The sequence below is a fragment of the Excalfactoria chinensis genome, chromosome 1 (genome assembly GCF_039878825.1).
Source record: "Excalfactoria chinensis isolate bCotChi1 chromosome 1, bCotChi1.hap2, whole genome shotgun sequence".
In the NCBI taxonomy this organism is placed as follows: domain Eukaryota; kingdom Metazoa; phylum Chordata; class Aves; order Galliformes; family Phasianidae; genus Excalfactoria; species Excalfactoria chinensis.
Window position 1 is genome coordinate 86,076,164 of NC_092825.1, and position 19,023 is coordinate 86,095,186.

General features: G+C 36.5%; 1 long non-coding RNA gene across 1 annotated transcript in view; it reads right to left on the reverse strand.

Moving 5' to 3' along the window:
* The window catches only part of LOC140260614 (uncharacterized), a 48,819-nt gene extending 30,051 nt beyond the window's left edge, over positions 1–18,768 (reverse strand). The window contains exons 1-2 of the long non-coding RNA XR_011905578.1: positions 17,215–18,768; positions 16,192–16,279 (exon numbers count right to left, since the gene is read on the reverse strand). This is a non-coding gene — a long non-coding RNA (uncharacterized lncRNA). The remainder of the gene's footprint in view (positions 1–16,191; positions 16,280–17,214) is intronic.
* Positions 18,769–19,023: the final 255 nt, after the last annotated feature.

The window sequence follows — 19,023 nt, forward strand, 5'->3', positions numbered from 1 at the left end:
CAGTTGCAATTCATGGGACCTGTCTGTATAGAAACTGAATGGCTATAGCTGGCTGTCATAATTCTTCAGAAATATAGCATATAACTTGCACAATTTTCTTCAGGGCATCATTGTTTTGGGCCCTATAATGTTAGAGAAGGGTTTAAAGAGAGAAGTTCAGGACACTTTGGAGTCCATCATATGACAGGCAGTACAGTTAAAAGCAACAGAAGGTTTTCTCTTTAGTATAAAAATAAAAAAAATCTTGAATTTTGGCCTTAAAGACCATCTAATTTCAACCACCCTGCTATAAGCTGGATTATCACCTGCTAGATAAGGCTGCCCATGGCCCCAAACTCAGCCTCAAATGCCTCGCAGGATGGGACATAAACAATATCTGAGGGCAAACTGCTGTAGCACCTCATCATTTTGAGTAAAGGATTTCCTCATAACGCTTAATCTAAATCACTTCTCTTTTAGTTTGAAACCACTCCCCTTGTCCCATCATTATCAGACCATGTAAAAAGTCAGTCTTCCTCCTGTCTATAAGTTCCTCTCTAGTACTGAAAGGACTCAGCAAGATCCCCCCAGAGCCTTCTCTTCTACCTGAACAGCCCCAGCTTTCTCAGCCTGCCTTCAGCACAAGACATGCTCCAGCCCTCTGATCACCTTCATGGCCATCACCTGGACCTACTCCAAGAGCTCCACTTCTGCCTCATGGGTCCCAGGCCTGAACACTCCTGGTGGGGCCTCGCAGGAGTAGCGCAAGACAATCTCACCTCTTGCCCTACTGACAACGCTTTTTTTTTTTTTGGCGCAACCCGGGATATAGTTTGTTTTCTGGGCTGTAAGTGCACATTGTTGGTCATATTTTGTTTTTCATCTACCAGTAACCCCAAAGCCTCCTTCATATTGCTGCTTCCTATCCACTCATTACCTAATCTGTGCAGGATGTTGCACTTGGCCTTACTGAATCACACTTTGTTGAAGTCAGCCCACCTCTCAAGGTCCCTGTGTAAGTCCCTTTAAAAATCTGAACATTTCTGAAGAGTAAATAATTAAATCAGAACACTTCATTAAGAAGCCACTGAAAGCTAAGCTGTTTGTGAAATCTACTTCTTCCCTTGTATTTAAGAGAAGAAGGTATTTATTTGCAGGCTAACTCAAATTTCAGGGAAATTTTTCACTTCACACTTATCCTGTACTTAGACTAACCTTAACAACTATGAGTATTTCAATATTTAGTTTTCCTCACATTCACAAATCTAGGTACTAGGTGCAAGAAAATACAGAGGTTTTTTGACAGAGGTACCATCATTCCTGAAATCTCATATATCCATGCTGTTACCAGCATCCACTTTCTTGTGAAGAATTAGGGAAACAAAACAATCTCAGCCTGATAGTACACTTAACAACACTGGGCCCAAAAGAGGAAAAATAGGGAGAATACTATATGCTACTCAGCCCAGCTTGCCTAGTAGCCCTGCAAATTTTGAACACTACTTGCCTCTTGTATTTGCCTTCATAAATACCCTAACTGTGGTCTACAGCATGTCTCTGTTGGGATATAACTTCTAAAATTAAATACATGTCCAACAAGGTAGTAATGATGACTTTAGGAATTGAATAAAATAAGAATAGCTCATTTGGAAGTGACCTGCAAAGATCACTGAATCCAACTGCTTGACCACTTCAGAGCTAACCAAAAGTTGAAGCCTATTAGTGGAGGCATTGGCAAAATGCCTCTTGAACACAGACAGTCATAAAGCATCAATCACCTCACACAGAAGCTTGTTTCAGAGTTTTTATGGCTTTGCGACTTATTCAGAGGGAAGCATAGGAGTTTGAATAAAGACAGCCTAACAACCCAGGTATTCAAGTAGTCAGTACTCAAGCATAACACCTTTCTGAACATGATGAAAGACAGCAGCAAGGAAGAAAACTGAGTGATAAATGGGTAAGTTAGTTTGTAATAATTGGAGAGAATCGCATATCAACGATTTTATATCTTAGTTGCAAATTACAGACTGTCAGAAATTTGTTTTATGATTGCGATATTTTGGTTGCAGTTGACAGCTGCTTGATGCTCAAAATCAAACAGAAGTCTCCATGTAAAATATGATCATGATTTTTTTTTTTTCCCCAAAGAATTTTTACTTTATTTAGTAATAAATATATTCAAAGTTATGAAGAGATTTCTGTATTTTTTGAATAGTTTAAGAAGTCCATTCAGTACTGATTTGTCTCTTTTAGCATGGTTATTCCCATTCCAAACAAATTTAAGTTTAGCAGAACAACCCTAATGTATATTTTTATGTAAATATTTTCCCTTTTACTTCCTTTATCATATTTTTAATGTGGAAGAAATTTCTCCTGAACAAACTGGATAAGTAATTAGATGACAGTTTGACACAAAGCAACAACACAATACTTCATCAGCAGGGTCTATTTTTAAATCTATTTTTGTCTTTACTTGTTTGTCCTATTAGCTGCACAGTATGGGGTCTGAGGAATGCCTCCTCCTCTCCCATTTAACCAGGAGGCACAAGTGCAGAGCTTGCATGCCATGACAGACAAGAAGATCCGGCAGTAGGAGTAACAGGCTGTGCCTCAATATCAAGCAGGTTATCAATAACAACAGGTGCTTTTTTTTCCCAAGTTACTCCATCAGTGTTGCTCCCCCGCCCTGTTTCTGAGCCCTGCATTCCCCACAGTCACTATAGGTGATCAAGATGCAGACTAGCAAGCAGTGGAAGTGCTTTTATCATGTCTCAATATGTATTTGAGATATCTGCTATCACGACTAAATTCAATTGTAGAAAATTAAAAAGAATTGAAAGGGTTAATACTCTTACTTCATCCTATAAAAACTGGTATAAATCTGATATAATACGTTCATGCCTGTCTCTCTCCCAGGTAATTTATAATAGCCTCAAGTTCCAATATAAAAAGTGCATAGCTGCAGGGAGACATGTCAACTTCCCTTACGCCGGCTGTCATTCCCTTGGAAACATAATAATTAAGATATCTGGTGTAACTGCTTCTGCCAGAAATATTTTTAGATTTCAGCTCATTTCAAGAAACTCAGAATTCAAGGGTAAAATTATTTAATGCCGCATGTCAAACTAAGAAAAGTATCTCCCGCTGTCAGGAGAAACACATAAAGGAACAGACATTCATGCACAGCTCCTCATCAATGAGGAAAAAAACATCTTGCTCAGAAAACAGTTAAAAAATAAAAACAGTGAAGCCAACGATTAACAACTTCCAAGGAACAAACATGGCTGAAAATGAATTGAAATAGTTATTGCTGTTAGGAAGAATCCCCATCTTCTATTTTCATAAATCTGGAGGTGCTCAGATGGCACAACAGATATCTCTTCAGTGACCTGTGTACCGGCAGCAACAAAAGCATGGTGGTTGCTAGAGCTGCTTAGGCATAAGAGTCTGTGTGCTCACAGCAGAACTTTACCTCTTATCTGCCTGAGGTAACAGACAGTTATCCCCAACTTTAGCAATAAAGCAAACACAGTGATACATTTGCATAGTACTCAGTATACTGTTATGCTGCTACAAATAGTAAAGTGTCAATTAATGAAATGAGACTCAGTCAAGAGGCATCTGGATGAGGTGCTACAAGATATGGTTTAGTAGCTTCATGGGTAGTAATGGTGATAGGAGGATAGTCTGCCTAGATGATCTTGTAGGTCCTTTCCAACCTTGTGATTCTCTGTTACATTGGTTGTAAACAGGATTAATGAGTTGCATGGATTTGCCAGTTCAGAAATAAGTATTTTTCTGTCCAGTCACACATTAATTGCTCAGGTTTCCATCTGTGGAACAGTTCTGGGGCAGGTAAGAATACTTTCATTGCGGTTCTAGCCTTTTCTCTGTAAGTAACACTGCTGAATGGCCCACCGATTATTAAGTTCTATACTCTAACATACACTGAAAGCCAAAGAAGAAATCTGACTGCTCAGTATAGAGGAAAGATCCCCTAGATACAAGCACATAAGCAATGCCTGTTTGTAAAGCCAATTGTGATGTAGAAGGGTAGACACAGATCAGATGAAGCACTGAGCAAGCAGGATCTTGTGGGAGTCACAAAAATCTTTGAATCAATGAGTCTGCATTATTTAATTGTCTATAGGCAATTAATAGGTTTTTGATGGATAGGTAGGGTTGGAATGTAGAGTAGTCAAACAAGTGTGGCCACTGTTAAGCTGCAAAGTGAAAGATAAAATAAAGTGCACAAGTATTTGAGAACAAAAGTTCTGGAAAGGAAATAAAATACAGTAATGCCTTCGGTGTGAAAAACCACAACTACACATCTTTCCAGAAAGGTGTACACTGAACTGCAAGCTATGCTAAATATTTGGTGCCAAGGAAAGCAAAAACTTGTATAGGCAGTCCTGTTTACATGCTACATGATTACATTTATCATTCTAGCAGATGCATTACATTATCATTACGTGAACATGAGTCAATTCTCATGCCTTATTCTGTAAAATTGATGGCCACTCACTCTCCAGACTTTATTTTCACAGGTTGCAAAGTTTCCTGCCCTGCATTGTCTTCATTGTACCCTGCAGTGCTTTTCTTCAGAAAAATCTGAATCTGAACAGGGTGTTTAAAGGTTGCTCAATTTTGTGTCATCTACAAATTTAGTAAATATATTCTATACTCCACTACCAAAGTCACCAACAAGAATTTCAAGGCACACTGAGATCTGTTGAGCCATGCTCCATGCACCCCTCCATTTTGACAGCAAGCATCAATGATCATTATTGAATTTGAAATACTTTTACACAGAACTTCCAGTTTTTCCTCTTCATTTTGCATTTAAGGATCATCTGAAAAAAAGTCATAAACCTTACCAGGCATCTCCTATCTATTTTTCCTGCCTTTTGCACTGAGTTAAGCAGAACGCAAATGATTTTTTTCTTGATAAATACATACAGGTTATCAAAGCCTTCTTTTCCTTTGGATGCTAACATATCTTTTTTAAATACAAATTTTCATGTTTCCCAGAATGACAGATCAATTTAATCATAGTTTAACTTATTCTTTTTCTCCCTTCCTTAGAATAGCTGTTTGTTTTTTTTCCTTTTCTCTTTCCCTTTCACACTCTTTAATGGAAGTATTATATGTATTATCCACTCTGATGTTTTACATAATTATTACAAGCTTTGAAGTAATTATCTTAAAGATAACAGTGCTGCTCTCAACCTCAAACTAACCACACTGTAACTTCATCAATACAACTCATGCATTTCACTGCTCTCAGAAGGGTCGAGGGATGAGTAGACTTAAGGTAGAAGTTGTTCACCTTTTAAGGAGCTATTCTGAGGAAGTCTGAAACAAAGTAGATTGTGGGTAGATGCTGCAGATCTGTGCTGTAAATGTGGCCTGCTAATTCACAAATACTGAAAATCCTCTACAGAAAAAAATGGCACCTGAGTGTGGGTTACAGCCATGTCAAAATATAGATGGACAATAACAAGCTCTTAGGAGTTGGTCTTCAATAAAAATAGCTGTCTATGATAAGATAAATATGACTAGCACCATTGAGAGGCTAATGCAAAGAACAGCTCGGGAAAGACAACATCTAGTAAGCCTGATATTTTCCTTGTAGATGAGCCATAAAATACCATCCCAAGACATTTAGAAGCAATTTCAAAACTATGAATTATCATAAATAGCTTCTGAAAAGAAAACATATTTTGCACCTTAAATATCTGTGCCCCAAGACATATCCATAGACAATGCAGAAGAGGAATTTTCTATATGAAAATGTATTTTATTGTAACATCAAAAAGAAACTTTGCAGAGTAGGGTGCTGTGTATGTTCAGATTACTGAAAAAAAAAGTACTAGATTTTAAACTGTTGACCCTGAGGTCTGGATACATCCCTTCAGAGTCCTTTGGATGAAATTAAAATCTTTCTTCTACAGTCTGGGATTCAAAGAACTCTCAATCTTGTGAGACAGAAGGTGAAAGAATTTCATTAAGAAGCCTCCAAATTTTATTAGATTAATATAAAAATAATGTACCTTCTCTAGTCATAGATATCCATAATTAAAAACATCCTTTTTACACAGGCTGGTACATTCAATTTATTTTATCTTGATTTTTCCATCCTCAAAATGGTTTTTGATTTAGTCTTATGCGCTCACATCTGCCTTTATATGATTGTTCTAACTACTAATTTCAGTTCTGTAAGCTGTCCACAAATTCAACAGCATATTTACATTATACACAACTGCCACAAGATACTGAGCAGAAAAATTACTACAGCTACACAATTGTCTTCAACTATCTTGCAAATATTTTATTCAGTTTACAGTGCTAGAAGAAAGTCTCCAAACTTCACAATCTACAGCCAGATTGTATTGATCTAAAGTTATACTTTTACCATATACCCTACCATATTTGTTTAAAGTTCTTTAGTGTGTCTTGTATGTTGGTGATTTGTTCCTGACACTTCCAGATCATGTTCAGAAACATTATAATTTCCAAAGAATCCCCTTTTTTCACCCAAATGAATTCTCCTAGCTACACCAGAGATTCCCAGCCCAGTGAATAACGAATGAATAATTTAAGACTCAATTTCTTAATCTGTTGCATTCATTCATTTTACAGTGAGTTTGATGAGAACTGAAGGCACTAACCATCTCACAGAAACGAACATCTGAGCTTTTTTCTTAAAGACTGCTTCTGTGAGGAAAAAAAAACCAAACAACTAAATAGAACCCTAAAATAATAATTAAAAGTCAAATTCATGAGCATAAAGATATTAATTACAACTCTCTTCTTTCTAACCTCACTGTTTAAGCCTACAGTTACTATTTACATTACATCCAGGTACTTTCACACTACATTTCCAACATTTCAACAGCACTAAGGTATGGAAGGAGAAGAGTTTATTCAGCAGATGCCGTCTATTAATTTCTAATTCTAAAGGAAAAAAATATATATTTTTACAAAATATGCTTTAAAAAGTTACTACATATACCTAGTATTCTTTAGCTTTATTCAGAGCAGTCACCTATATAGTCTCTTCCAATACAGATCCACTACTGTGTTCTATTGTCTTGATGATGAAACTCATTTTTAATTGAATTTTTTTTTTTTTAATACACCTTTCACAATATTTAAAGGATACAATTTCTCATAAGCTTTTGTTCTAATCCTCTTTAATGGGATTTCATAGAAAAATCTAAAAGAAGCAAATTCACAGCAGTTAATACACTTCAATTTTGAAGGTAAGGTTCATTGGAGTCAAAAATTTGAGCTCTGTATTAGAAGTGTTTGCATATTAACATTTTTATGTGTTTGTACATGCAGACCTCAGTCTAGCCAAGATAAGGAAGAGAGGACAGAAGAACTGTGATTAAAAAAAAATAATAATAACATGAATTTGAAATATAAAGGAGTAGAGTTACATTTCTGTAAGATACAGAAGCAGAAAGTTCATCTTTCCATAAATAAGAAATAAGTGTATTTAAAAAAAGAAAGAAAGAAATATGGTACATAACCTTCCTTCATGCATATAAAGGCTTATAACATTTAATATATATATTACAAAATATCCATGTGTGTAAGGAAGAATTAGGGCCAAAACCATGTAAACCACACTGAAGTTAAAATTTGATAAGCTACTGATACAGTATAAATAAGCAGTCACAGTTCAATTAAAGCAACCTGTTACTTTCAGATGTAACAGCATTTAATCACATCTGTTTTAAGGAGAGGCAAAGAGCAATTTGCACTGCATAGAGAACGGGTAATGGAATATTTAGAAACACTTTCAAAGAATTACTTAAGCAAGAAAAATGAAATGACTAAGCTTTCGATATTCACACAAGTGAAAAATCATCCTTACCTAGCCAAAAATTCTCAGGTTTTTCCAAATATTAACTAAGCAACATTAGTTATCTGTACACCTGATAATTCATAGTTTTGTGCAACTGGTTTAAACATACTAATAGAGGGGGAAAATTATATCATGAATATATGATCTCTATTTATTATTTGGAAGTAACTAGTATTTTTATCATTATACTAAACACAGTATTTATTTTTGGAATTAGTCTTGGGAAAAAAAAAAAAAGATTTCAGATAGATTTCATATAGCATATATGAAGAAGAATCTTCATATAAATTCAGAGAATCTGAGAATACAGTTTGATTTCTTACAGCTAGTTACAGAGATCTGCACAGCTTTCTCAGCTTATATTAAAAAAATAAAATTATGACATTTTTAAAAAAGAAAGAGAAAGTTAATGGGAAAAAATGTTTTTGATTATTTACAAATGAATCTGATTTATTTTTTATGTTCTCTGCTGTAAAACCAGCAAATAAAAATCCTCAGTACTCTCAATGAACATGAACAATAAAGACTGCAAAACTGAAATCAGTGTGACATCTATCAGATATTTAAATGCCAAAAAGAGATCCAATTAAACACAGGTGTTTACTCCAGGTTCATCATCATAATCTCCTTGAAAGTTTCCCTATCTGGCCTCCCTGTAGCATTTTTATTACCAAAACCTAAGGAAGATTCTTGACATTCTGACAAAAGTAACCTTTTCATATCCAGTACCATTGCAAATCTGCAGTCAAAACATGCACTGCATGAAAAAAAATTTACTTTCAGCCTATTTCTCATGACCTACCAAAACCCATCAACTCTCTCTCTTTTTCAGTTGCATTTTTGTCCAACTTTTCAAAAACTTCTAAGACTTAAAACTTTTACTAGTTTAATATAACATCCTGAGATATTTTTCCACATGACCAGCCTCAATACTATTTAATTAAAAAAAAAAGAAATGATCAACTAACAAATATATATATATTATATATATATTATATACATTATATATATTATATATATTATATATACACATTATATATATAATATATATACATAATATTATATATATATATATATATATATGTATATATATATATATAATCTTTGTACTGCTTGAAGAAACATTCGTATCACAAGCTTATACTATGAATGTACAGGCTTTTTTAGGTAAGATAATAATAGCTTTTTCACTTTGTTAATATTATGCCCAAAATGCTTACTTCAAATAAAGCATTTGAAAGTGATATCATACCTCGTTTCCAAAGCTTAACCTAACTTTGAAACTGAGAGAACTAATTTTTGAAGTGTTTTTATTTCCGTCATCCACTTTTTCCACATTCTTCTGACTACAATCTGCTTTGACTGAGAAATAAATGAAGATTGCCAGTAATGTACAGGATGTTATACTTAACAATGAGAATGCCAAATTTGTACTTGCAGCTAGACCTCGCACTATGCTCAAGACATACAAGACACCAAATTTTGCAGTGACATCAGTAATACTACTGTATTTATTTATCTAAACAGTTGATAGGAGGAGTGGACCTCAGACCAAAGAACAGTCTCTCAAAACTTTTAAGGAGAAAAAAGTAATAATAATTAAAAAAAAATAAAAAAATCAAAGTATGGAACAGACATATTGTTACAAATATTTCCTCATGTTTATGTTTAAAAGCAGGAATTTCCATATCAACATACATATTTTTGTCTTAGTTTCAAATTTCTTAGTTACTAGCATAAAAAAATAAACTGCAGTGTCAAATGTTTAGCAGAAATTATACATACTTTACATATAACTGAATGTATTACATTTCTTTCACTCAAAATTTACAAGGATGCATTGTTAAAGAGACCCTACCAGTACTTTAAGTTCATGCATCCATCTCTTTTTGAGCACAGCCCTCTCTAATGCTTTTTGTTCAATTTACGATGTCCCAAATAGCAAGACTCTCATTTCTCCTTGAGAGTTTATTCTAACAGATCTTGCTGTTACAACACCATGCTTTGCAATCAGCATTTAATGCTAAGTTTCTAAAATAAGCAAATTTTTATCTGCTCTGCTAATATATATTTATAGAAAGTATTTGCATTTAAAGACAATAGAAAAACAAGCAAACAAACAAACAAAAAAAACAACCACTTGATATTCCAATTTTAATTGTTTTACCTTAATGGTAATCCCAAAAGAAATCAGGGGAAACAGTGTTTTGTCCATATTTGATAGATGGACAGACTTGTCACTCACCAGAGAAAACTAGAAGGCACCACCATAATGACTGTGCTGTTAAAGGCAATAGTTCGAAATGCGAGATAAATTGCTGTGAGAAAAGCAAATGCATTGTCAATATATCTTCAAAAACCTCCTTAGCAGTTTTTCCATCACTGTTTCACACTGCCCTACTTGGATCGATTTTTCCCACCTGCAAAACTCCTTTCCTGATAAATTTCATTACTTCAGTTCAGCAATAGGGCAACAGTTTGTCTATTCTATGTAGATGAATTTACCAGCATGTATATTTTCATTGTGACTACACTGAAATACTGGAAAGGCAAGTGCTCAATGTTTTGTTTTTATACAATGAATTCACACTTTATTTTTCTAGATGTTTTGAATAGCTTGGAAAATGAATATAATTATCCTCAAGTCCAACATAAGAGCTAAATAAACCTACCAACTCAGAACTAATTGGTATTCAAGTTTATAATTACTGGCTTTGTCAAATAGATCTGTTCTGATTGTTTCACTTTATTAGTACTGTCACTCCTTTTAAATTTTAACACTGTGTTTAAATCAACCTGTCCTTAGCAATTTTCATGAGTTACACAATTATGCAGGTAGCAATTAGAGTAGTCTGGACCTGAAAAGCAACTCCTGAAAAAAAACAGTAGATCTGTACATTCAGTTCATTAGGTGATTATCACTGTGAGATTAATGTCAAGAAAATGCTTTATGTAAGAGTTATACCAATGTGCATCTCCTTTAATAAAAGAAAGACGTGCATGGAAAAACTAGCTTTGTTGAGTTACTTACAAATCTGTCAAATTTCATGATCTTCACATGAACTACTTAGACTATTTATCCACTTGTGTACACAGTACATCTCCCTCCACTACATGATTAAGTGAAATTGATTTTTTTTTTTTTATGTGAAATCAAGCTGCCCATTTAAAATTGCACATATCAACAGAGATATCTAAGTTCTTGTTTTCTATGTATTCTTCTGGAATTTCAGATGCAGTGTGTGTTAGTATAGTGATATCAGACCTGTGACTTAGAAAATAAACATCAAGCTTCTTTCAAGACAGTGAATGCCACGAGCTTTCAGCTCTGCCCTCCTACCTCAGTTTCCCTCTCAAGCCTGCCTATGATAATAGTAAAAATTCACAAAGATTATTGTGGCCAAAGCATAACTAATAGAGCCCACAGTCCATTGTCTGGTTGTCAATGAACTGTACGTGTTTGACAGGAATAGTATAACTAAAAACAAATATACTGCAAAAACACATCTAATTAGAGGCTGTAAAAAAGTTTCTCACATGCACCTGTAATAATATCTGTAAATTCCTGAAGATACATTCGACCACAAGAACAACATTAGTCAGGGACTGCAGATGATCACCAACGCCCACAAATACTGGAACTTAGATGCACCTCTTCTTGCCCTACTTTTTATTCTTTTGAGCCTTGATTTTTTTTCTTGGCCCTCATAAAAATCAAACTAGCATCAGTTTTCGCATGTATCTTAGGGATAGGTGCAGGGCTGGTATCAGCAGCCCTGATATTCCTGAACCAAGTGACAGAGAACTAATATAGTTTTGACATGGGTACATGGGAATGTGAGACGGGATTAGTACAAAGCTATCAGACTCCACCCCAGAAAGTTCACCTTTTAGGAAAACACAAGTATTCGCTGTTCTCCATGGTATTTGTCCCACTATATCACATCTACAAGGAAGAAAATGACTGCATATAACTGTAGTATTAATGCTCTAGATAAAGCAACTCTGAAGAAATAAGGAAGTTTCTAAACCTTAACACTGCCTACTGTGGATTATAGGCCTTGCAGGAAAACTCACTTTTGACCTCAACCCACAGCACAAGATTCATCTCATCCAAACATACTGTCCTCACGTTAAGTACATTCACATGATTTGGTTACTATGAGTTTTACAATTAATACATAGTTTATTCTAGAGTCATGTATTTTCTCTTAGCAAACACCTTTCATAACTATACTATGTGTTAGAAGGCCAAGCACATCATCTCTGGTATTCACCAAGGATTAAGTACTAAAATGAAAGTACTGTAAAAGAAAAAGGCAGACATCACTGCATTTTATGCCCTTAAAGCAGATCAAGGACAAAAAATGTCTCCCTGATACATATGAGTAGGGTTTAGATGTGAACTAGATGCCAAACTGCTCAGCCTTATGAAAACTCAAGTACTTTGATCTAGTCCCCATGAGACAACCATCCATATAGGATCAGACCAGTGTTTTTTCTTTTTTCCTGTCTCCTAATTTTAGCCAAACTACAAGTTGTTTTAACAAGGGTATTTTTCATTTAGTAAGTGAAATGAACAATGGCAGAAAAGTGTTGCAGCAGAACAGAGCATGCAGAGTCAACCACCTGAAGTATTTAACTGCAACCCATAGTGGGTTTTGCAGTCCTCAGTGAACTTTAACTGGCACAACGTTTTTGTTCATATGCAAATTGAGACACACATATCCTGCATATTCTTACACTGTTACTGGGCTAATTCTGACTAGCTTTCCCATTTGGATATAGCCTCCATACTCTCACAGAGGCACATAATTTGGCAGTACAAGTACTGTTTAACACCCTAGAAGTCATTTGTTTGCATTGATGAAAAGAAATTAGTAGCATGCTGAGGATAGTTCATGCTCTTTCCTGAACCAATTATGAACAGCCGACTTCAAACATTCTGATTTAAGACACATGAATGTAAATTAATATGTGTATACCTGCTTCACAGTAATGGAACAAAAATTGCTGATCAGAAAGCGATGTATAAAACATAAAATGATATGACAAATATCTGCAGAGAAAGCATATTGTTTTGTATTAATAAGAAACCTTTTCAATCTGAGGGTAGTATTAATGAGAACCTTATTGATTTAGTCAAACCTTGTTAGTTTTTCTGTAATCCATATTGAACTGATTTTAAAAATCACTGGCTTCCTTATAAATATTTTGCATAGGAAAAACCATATGTTCATCTGTAAAATGAACTTAATTCCATAAAATATTGATTTCTGTATGTGTGCACACCTTTTAAGTTGATAACTTTGTGTGAATGCTTATGTTTGTAATTGCTTAATTTTTTAGGTGTTGGTTATTACACAGACATGCAAATTCCAAGCTGTCATCAATAATAATAAAACAAATAAACAAGATTTTTGCATTGTGTTTTTCTTATACTAAACATCAAACATAAGCACCTCTTTAGTTCAGCCATAAGGAAGACGTGGCCAGATTCAACGCTGGTACCAATCCAATGGAGATAGAATATCTCATGGAAGCCAATAAAATATTGCACCATTTATATTAGGGTAAATTAAATAAGGAGGTATTTGGAACTGGTCAAAAATAAATAAATTAATTAAAAGTGAAGTTTTTCATTTGTTTGAACATATCCCTAGAATATTAGCCATTGTACTGTTGATTGAATTCATAGGAGGTTATAAAAATCAACATCATGTTTTCTGTTATTAAAATGAACAGCTTTAAATCTACAAGCATGAGGAAAAATGCTGTCCTAAAACCAAAACAACTCATTTCACACAGAAGCTGATGACAGCATCCAGCCCATGGGTTTCACAGTACTAAACCAATCTGTTTTTCTGGCAACGTGTAAAAAAAATGGGAATCAATAGGCCTTCCGCATGAATAAGAATGGTCCATAAATAGGCTAGTACTTTCAGCTTAAGTTATTATTTACCACCACCCCATTACTATCATCAAGAAAAATTACAACATGGTAGAGATAGAGCCACAAAAGCATTTAAATTCCAGAATTTGCTTCTGCAAGCAAAGAGTACAAACATGCATCTCTATTTTCACTCAATCTGTACTATGTATTTGGCACTAAATCAGTCTTCAATTACACCCACAGTCACTGGCGTCTGCATGCTTGCGTGCAGGTAAAACTGAGCACTGTTTGTGATCTGCTCTTTCTGGGATATGTTGTTTACTTGTAAACATATTTTTAAGTGTTGCTCAGTCTCCAAGCACTTTCCCTTTCTTGCAGATAATATCAAACAATTTACAGTAAAATACATTACTGTTGTTTTTTAGCACACAAGCAAAAACACTGGGGCTCAACTGAGACAGCTCTTCACTGTCCTTACCCTCCATTACCACAAGTCTGTAAAGTGCACACTCACAGAAAGGTCATCATTTTTCACTACCATCAGTGCTATTAACAACATTACCCAGGCATTCAGGAGAAGCATTTAAAAATGGAAAAGAAATGCACAGTTCTCCAGTCTTTAGACTTGCTGGTTATGCTTTACTGCTCCAACAGCAGGAAGTGCAGCACAACAACTTGTGATCAATAGAGCCAAGCATGAAGCTCTACAGTGGTGCTGATGAGATTACACCCACAAGATATGAGATGCTGGTCATGACTAGGCTTCCCCTGATCTCACAGATGCAAGCCAAACAGTCCATGTTAGCAGGTGACCAGTATAGGTAGACACATGGTGCTGGAGTACAGTAACCATGCCCTGCTTGCATGGGTATGAATAAAATAAAATAAAATAAAATAAAATAAAATAAAATAAAATAAAATAAAATAAAATAAAATAAAATAAAATAAGAAAGAGAGAATTTTCTAGGATCTACTCTGGGAGAAAAGGAAAGTTTTACATTTTTTAATTAATTATTATTTTGAGATGAGCTGTAGGCTCTATTTATCTTATTCAACAACTCATCCAAAGGCTTAAATCCTAGGAGTCAGCACAGATGCTTTGTACAGGATAAGCAGCTGCCACTATGAATGAGTTGGCATCTATACCTGTAGTAGATCAGAAAGATAATAGAAAAGTACCTGTATAACAATGTAAATTAATTAATATCAAAGGCCCTCTTCACATAGTAAGGATATGATCAAAATTTCTAGTCAAAATGAGTCAGGAGAATAAAGAAGTAAATTTCCCTAGCATCTGTTCTGACAGAAATAGAGCAATGGTTCACAGGTGAGTGCCAAAGTTCTCAGTCAGTTTGGTGCAGTAATGGAAATAATCACTGTGGACAGGAGTGTTTCAGAGAAAATAAAGTTCCAGATTAACAAATTGGCTGTGAATCATTAAGAGATAGGGCATGAAATTATATTAAGCCATGGCAACAAAGGGCTTACAATTATTCATGGAAAAAGTCAACCAAGACAAACTGCTGTAGCATTCATTAAACTAATGAGGGGAAGCACCTTGAATTGCAGTTTGAGGATAATAACTTGAGGTCAGAATGCAATTTGATGTAGCTTTGATTTGATCTCTTTAGTAAGAGCTATGATACTTTTTGAAAACTGAACTTTATGAAAATCTGAAGTCATAGGTATGACTGCCTCTCCAAAAAGGAGAAAACTTGTTTGAAACTTGTATGAAATATATGTATGCATTAGTTTTAATTGAATGTTATTCTATGCCTCTAAGTGATAAGAAAGCCCTAACCTCAAGGACTGCTTTTCTGCAAAGTATGATCATCAAGTGAGATAATTTGGGTTTCACATTAATCAATATACTTAAGGTAGAGGAGGAAGAAAAGTGTTAAAGAGGAAAGAAAAATGTAACAACCACGTTATTCCAAACAACAATGTCCATCACAGGAACACAAATGGATAACTACAAGCTGCCTATTTTGGGGTGTGCAGTAACAGTGACTCCCAAAGAAAGCCAGGGCAATTCAGACACATTCCTGTGACACTTGGGAACTGCCCTGGGCCTGCATCTATACTACAGCAACTAGCACAATACCTGTAATGTCTTCAACCTAAAAACAGCTTGATACTCTCAAGTATTAATACAGATTTCCTTATCAGATTGATGTTCCCACTTTAGATGAATTGTAGACTAGATGCTTTGACACATCCCTCTCACTTTAGGTTGCTAGACAAATATCCCTAAGATCTACCCAGATCACAGCCTATGTTATTTTAAATACCAGGTTGCTGTTACATGCTCAGTTTGCTCTGAGACCTCTGTATAATAAACTAATATACAGAGCGGTGTGGTTAGATTAGTATCTACAGATAGTATAACTAGAAAGGTTATCACGGTGGAAAGGGATAATCCAAAATAAATGAAAACACTCACCTGTGTCCTAGGCTAGCAGAAAAACTCCAAACTGAGTGATCTCCAGAAAGAGGCTCCTCCCCAGTGGCAGTCAGCCCTTAAATGGGGTCTAAGAAAGATAGAGACAAGCTCTACTCCTTCCGGTCACACAAGTGAATTACCTTCACCTGTGCTCTCAGCGCTCACCCAATGCTTGCCTCAGGTAATCAATCAGAGGTTCAGGCCATGATTCAGCAGTTTCCATACATTCCACCCCTTCAAAGCATAAACCAATTATTGAGTCAACTAAAGGATGAGTCTTCCCTAATACAGAAATCCAACACATCGCAATGCTTATAAAATTTCCCATCACAATGTACAGTGACACAATTTAAGATGAATAATGATCGGTGTATGGTGAAAGTTCATATTCTTTTATGGGCCAGTGCTCGATGGTGTTACTGGAGGCATGTGGTCATGAGGTGCAGGTCCATCCTATGCTCCATAAGACCCATGTAGACCATCACCGAGTGTCACACATGATGTCACAGAAACATTGGAATGCTTTGCTGGCATTTCATTCCTTCTGGTGATTCCAGAGGCTCAAAGACTCACAGGGAGTAATATAGATGTTTCAGATGTACCAGCAGGGGAAGGTCTGCCCCCAGGGCAAGATCCAGGCCATATTTCCATCCTGGGTCAACACTTCGGCTTGCACTGAAGCAGGCCCTGGCCACCTGTACCATACCTTCTGGCCAGATGTCTGCAGCTGCATAACTATTTTAGACACAGTGGTGGTGTCCTGATCTGCCATAAGGACATGATGGGGGTCCCTTTAGCAATGAAGACCAGAGTGTTGACCACAACATCAGCTGGCCATGTACCAATTACTGGAGGGACTACCAAGCCTCCCACCTCCAATAATCTCCCACAAGATGTAAGTAGGCCATACCACTTAAGTCCTGCCTGCACCTTCCAAGGCCATTTTATCTTATGGGTACCCAAATCTAAATTCTCAGGGGCAGAGAGCAGAAGATTATTTTCATTACCAATCTGGGGTCTTACCTGATTATTATTGCCCGTAATTTGGATCCTAAGTGGGGAGGCATTTGTTGTCTGTAGCATTTTCAGGGCACTGGGTCTGCCATCTCCGGGTCTTTCGTTCAGGTCCTGTAGGGTTTCATAGAGTCTTTTTGTCCACCCCTGCAGAGACTGGGAGTCAGTCTTCAGAGCAGCCTTAAGAATACTGTTATAACATTCAATAAGACCTGCCCCCATTGGATTATATGTCAGGTGGAATTGCCATTCAATGTTGTTTTCTTCTGCCCAGCACTGTATCGTTGCACCAGTAAAATGAGTCTCTTGGTCAGTCTCAATGACTTGAGGTGTCCCATAGGCAGACCAGTTTAGTAAGTGCCTTGATGGTACGTGCCTGGTTTGCTTTAGTACTGGACAGGCCTGCAGTAGCCCACTTGCAGTATCGACACAGGTCAGGGCATATTTCACCCCCTCAGGCTGAGGAAGGGACCCAGTGTAATCAACCTGCCATCGCTGGAGAGGATTGTGTTCTCTAGGAAGATGGGCTGTTGTTTTGGGCAGCAATCACAGTCTCACCTTGGAGCAGTCATCACAGTCTCAGCATGCCTGGGTGACATTAGATAGTTGTATAGGCAGACCCTATGCTTTAGCAGCTGCCCACATTGTCTTTTGTCTGGCATGCCACAGCTTCTGATGTAACCAATGGGCGATGTTCTCAGATGATGAATTCTCAATCCATTGAACTCAGGCCAGCATGTCAACTTTGTCACTTCCTGGTGACTTTAGAAGTCAGTGACCAGAAACATGATAGACACATACAGTCCTGTGTTTAACTGCATTCCATATGTATAACCACATACCTTTGCCCCACATTGGTCAGGCATGGATAGTCCATTCTTTGGTGGCCCACTGTGCAATCCAAAGAGTGAGACCCAGTACATAGCCCAACTATCTGTGCAGATATTCAGGATACCTTCACCAGATTCCTTGGTTATAACCATCCACACAGCTCACAGTTCTGCCCATTGGCTGTTCTGACCATCACCCTCGTCAAACCAGATTGTCTCAGCAGAGGGATAGTATGCTGTCTCTCTCCACTTGCTTGGGTTGCTCTTGTTGGATCCATCTGTGTACCAGGCATCTTCAGAGATAGGATATTTCCCCTCTTGAACAGGACTCTTCCCTGATGGAGCAACCAGGGTTTCTTTTGGTACATCACTATGATATGTCACTGAGCCTAGGATTTTCTGAAGTTCTTTTAATGGTGATGAAGACAGACTACTCCTCTGGCTGAGATAGGCGACCCATCATGCAACTGTTTGCAACTGAGCTACCTCTGTCTTAGGAATGTGGGTCAGATCTTTTAGCCAACCCTGAATCTGCAGAGTTGTCTTAACTATAATTTCAGCTGTTTGGTTTATCAGCTGTAGAGCCTGTAGGCAGCCAATAACTGCTTTTCAGTCATACCATATCTTCCTTCTGTTCCATGCCAGACCTGAGACCAGAATCCAATGGAGGTCCAAACATAACTGTAGCATTGCCACAGGCTCAAGTCAAAGCCATCCTTAGTGACATTTTTGCCTAAATAAAAAGAAAATTATCATTAACTCCCAAGCAACATAGATCAGAAGTTTGCTCAAACATCATGCATGTCAGCTCTGAAATCAACATGCCTGCTATCCAACAATCAGCACTGGGAGACTAGATAAGGGCTAGCTGATTCATCATTGGCAGTCAGCCAAAAAGTAACATAGATATTATTATTTCAGACATGAAAGAAGGAACATGACAATTTTAACAACTATGTCACAAGCAAAATCAAAGCAACCTTCCCTG